Source organism: Rhea americana, unplaced genomic scaffold (genome assembly GCF_003343005.1).
Source record: "Rhea americana isolate MKP2758 unplaced genomic scaffold, rheAme1 scaffold_30, whole genome shotgun sequence".
NCBI lineage: Eukaryota > Metazoa > Chordata > Aves > Rheiformes > Rheidae > Rhea > Rhea americana.
In genome coordinates this window covers 5499254-5503604 of record NW_028186424.1, presented here as the reverse complement: position 1 = coordinate 5503604, position 4351 = coordinate 5499254, and the positions used below count along the sequence as shown (strand labels likewise).

The 4351-nt window shown below is 39.9% G+C and overlaps 1 protein-coding gene across 4 annotated transcripts in view; it reads left to right on the top strand.

The window, feature by feature from the left end:
- The window catches only part of RNF4 (ring finger protein 4), a 20579-nt gene that overhangs the window by 492 nt on the left and 15736 nt on the right, over positions 1 to 4351 (top strand). For 2 of the 4 annotated variants that reach the window (XM_085309652.1, XM_085309650.1), the window contains exon 1: positions 3568 to 3655. The exons of 1 other annotated variant lie outside the window; for it this stretch is intronic. The gene's annotated coding sequence lies outside the window, so the exon portion shown is untranslated. One more of the 4 variants, XM_085309651.1, reaches the window with a different exon arrangement.

The following is a 4351-nucleotide window of genomic DNA, read 5'->3' as shown; positions in this document are numbered from 1 at the left end:
CGCCGGGGGCTCCGGGCCGCCGAGCCGCGTCCTCCAGCCGCGGCGAGCAGCCGCTGCGGAGAGCGGCGCGCGGCTCCCGCGGCTCCGCGGCGCGGCCCTCGCCGCGGCCCGCGGCCCTGGGGGAGGCGGCGGCGCGTTCTGCCCGCCGACGTCCCGTTCGTCCGCAGGTGCGGTGACCGGCGGAGAGGAGGGGAGCGGGCGGTGTATCCCGTCCTCGGGCTATTTATAGTGCCCGTCACCGAGGTTTTGTAGTGTGGGACTGTTTGACCTAATTTGGATACAACGTAATGGACTCAGCCTCTGTTTTATGCAAAAGTTGGTGTAGCGCATTTCAAAAAAAAAAAAAAAAAATCCCCACATCTTTAACGGCAGAGGGGATGCACGTGATAGCAAAGTTTTGGAAGCGTAAAATGGCAGATTAAGTTGTTGTATGCCAAGAAAAATAACGCTTGGTAATAGGCACATGCTTCTTCTGATCACAGAAAATCTTTTCTAGTTGTTTACCTTTCTGCTACTGTGTTTCCTTTATTACCAGTGCAGGGAGATGTCTTTAAAAGTGAAAGTAYGAGGCAAAATCTTAATAGCATGTCCTAGTATTTTCTTGGCTAACGCAAYGTATATTGTTTTTTTGTCACCTGTGCCTTGTACAGACCAAACACTTAGTCTGAAATTGTTGGTTTATTTAGTGTTTCCTTTARAATATTTCTAATGCTTAGGATGCTTATAAGGTCAAGTCTTGTCTGTGTTAGACATGGTAGAAGTGCCTACTTCTTGCTTAAGCTGAGTTGTTTCAAACCAAAGCCAAGATTTTGTTTTCAGAGTTGTACAGCAAAAACCTTAAATATATGCTTAGTGAGTTAAAAATCATAAAAACTGAATTTTAACTTGAGTCAATTTGAATTTGATGAAAATATTAACTTGAGGGGAGACATAAAGACTTAAGTCATGAATAGGAGAATCCGTATCCTTTCACTGCTAGTGGAAACATTCTTAATTTGGATGAGTTCACATGTACTTTTCTCAAGTAGCTGCCTGTTGAGAGAAAGGTTGGTCGATACAGCCCTTAAAATGCCAGTAAGTTAGCTAGGATAAACCTTGAACTTTGTTGTTATAAGGGCATGACAGTCATTGAGCCCTTGGGAGGGTGAAATGACAGGAACACTAACTGTCTGGAGAGCTCTGTGCATGAGGGCAAGGGGAGTGGCTTTTCCTGGCTGTGTATCATCCCCCAGTGATGCAATAAAAAATCCTATAMAAGCTGGTAGCATTTAGTGGCTTGTCAAGTGCTAAGTTTTGGCATTTTAATATCATTGTCTYTTTTAACTTTAAATTTAAAAATCCTAACTCTAGGATTTTTGAATTGATGTCTGAACGTATCGTGCTGCAAGCATAATGGATGAGCTACTAACAGCTTCAACTGGAGTTGTTTGATGCTTTTGGGGGGAGGGTTGTGCAATAGCTCTATTTGGTATCCAATTTTGATAATATTGGGCCTGAGTTTTATAGTCACTAAGGGAGGAGGACCATATAGACTTTATTACTGAATTTGGATTATTCAGCACTATATAAAAAAAYCTTACTAAATTGAGTGATCCTGGGCTTTTGAGAATTTTTATTGATGGGTATATCTCTAAATGCACAAAATTTGGAACTTCTTTGTTTTTCYCTGTTCTTGAACACTACTAATTAGATCAGCAATATTTTAAAGAAAGCAGGTTTTGTTCTATATTTCCTATCCATTCTTGCAAGTTGAAGAACTAATTTTCAGTGAAATTTCCCTAGTAAGCTAAGAACATATGTGGAAATCTAGCACCGCAGAAGTGGCTTGTTTGTTCTTGCAAGGGGAAAAARAAAGGCTGAATCATAAGATTCCTTCTGTAATTTTAATAAACTCTAGCAGTTTGGTTTTCTTTGAGTATAATTCTTCTGATTTGGCAGGTTCATCAGTATCAGTTGAAGCTTATGATGATTTTAAGGTCTTTTTACAATTTTGGGCTTCTCTGTGGATATCCATTCTTAACTTTCCCCTTTGAAGGGGGCTCACAAAGAGGTTAAGATGTGAGCCGTTAGCAGGTGGCAGAGCACGGGAGTACTTGTGCCTCCCGCGTGCTCTCTGTATTAAGYGCTGTAACAAGCAATATAAAGAAAGCTTACTGCCAGTGTTGGAAGAYTCTGAAAAATAAAGCGTATAAATACATCAGTGCTGCTCTTTGCCACATGAGTTCCAGAAACAGCTCTGTGCTATGTGCCTTTGAGGTCTGAAGTTAGATCTTCTGGCATGTAGCAGTAATCATAAAAATAATCTGTTCTTGGATATCTTGGTAGAGGTGGTGAATATTTAACACAGGTAAGGTGGTCTTAGAGTGATAGATCTTCTGTTGGGTATCACCTTGGTTTTCTTTGTCATTATTTTTCAATTTAAGTTATGGGGTTTTCTTTTGGTTTTTTTTTGTTTTTTTGTTTTTCTTTTTTCCTTTTATTTTTTCCCTATTATGAGTCGTCTTTGGTGCTTAGGCCACTTATGGCTAAAGAGAATCTGTGTAACGTGTGCCTCCGAAATCACCTCGGGCACTCTCACCCTGCTCTTCCCTGACCCCCCACCCCGTGCTTTAAAGCTATTTTTAACCTTTTAAAAGATGCTTTGTTCAAAAAACACTGAATCTTGTGAAATCTTTCTGGGCATTTTATGCTGAAATTTTGTTGTCTTGTGAATGTTTTGCGATCTTTCAGCAGGGTGGATACATTCAAGTGTCAGGTTGCTTTCTTTAGTACACTCTTTTAAAACATGTTTAAAGTTTAGTTCTCTAGAACCATCAAATGTGCACACTGATGAACATTACCCCCCCCTTTTTTTTTTTTGAGGCGAAAGTTATTTTTTTTCCAACTTCATACCTGAGGAGAATCAAGGAAACAGTCTTTCRGTTTTCTAGGTGAAATAGCATTAAACTTATAAAGAATCTAGTAGTATAATTTCTTAATGTAGTTCATGTTGCTCAGTTTTTCTTAGYCTTTCTGCTGCGTAGGGGAAAGCAGCTTTGCCAAAGTTACTTTTGGTTTCCATTGTAGCTGTTAAATGCAGATGGTATGTTGTCTTTGAGTGACCTAGCCYAGGTGGAACTGGAGACACTAGCATGTGAAAAAGCAGATGGGCTACACTTAAAGCTTCCCCCCCACCACCACCTTCCATCGTGTTCCTTCACTTGCCTCCACAAAGCCCTAGTGACAAACCTATGAATAACAACCCTGTGGAGAGAGGAACTCCTTTAGCACCTAGAAAGCATGGTCAGAGCTGTGTCTCTGGTTTGTTTTGTAGGGTTGTTTTGAGGGCAAAACTAGGCATGGTCTTGCTTAAAGAGTTCTTGTTCCATGTTCTGAAAGTTCAGCGGGTCAGTAAAATAGGATCTTCCCAAGAATTTTCGTGTTGCTGACAAAAAAGCTTTGTTTTCTTCACAGRTGAAATGAAACCTAGATCTTAAGAGCAGTAGAGAGAAGGGTGTAAAGAGAACACATGTAGCTGTGCCTGGATATAGAGTGCTAAGAAAACGAAAGGGTCTGCATAGGTGAATTTTCTCCTGAGGAAGCAGGAGACTGGAGGTCAAAATCYGGCTGTCTCTAATATAGAGCAAACTCTGAGCCTTAGTCTTGCCCATTCTAGGTGAGTACCTTAAGCCATTTGATCTCATTTCCTAGAAAAACTCTTGAGTAACTTTACACAGAAGTACAGGTTTTAAAAGCACTTTCTGTAATATGTAGTAGAAATTTTAAGAATACTAGAACTGATTAAGTTCATATTTATGGGTTATTCTGATGTATAACAATCTCAAAATTGGATCCACTGTGACTAGGAACTGCGAGTGAGCTTACATATTAACAGTACTTTTCCTAAATCAATTTTTAATGCGGAACCTGTTAAACTTGCACATCAATCTGGCACATAATGGATTGTCTAACTAAAAAAACTATGTTGCCTTTCATTTTGGCGTTTTTGGAATTCTGTGCCRGTTTAAAAATGAGAAAAATGGGAGGAAAAATGAGTGCACGCTATGTAGCTTAAAACTGTGCGTAAATGCACTTTTATGTTTTGGCTTAATAAAAGTGCCAAATTTACTGTGAACATTCTTCAGGCCTCTTGTTTTAGTAATTTCACAGTTCAGTGTTAAAGCACTTACTCTGAGACCTATTAAGAAACAGGAAAAGAGCAAAAGAAACAATCAGTAAGGCTTACTTTAACTCAAGGTTATAATTAGCAACCAATTTCATTCCATCCCACTGTATGGTCTCAGTGTTTCTTAATAGTCTCACAATGAGTTCTGAGTTCTGGTCTTTCTGCTGACGTAGTGCCTCCTACCTT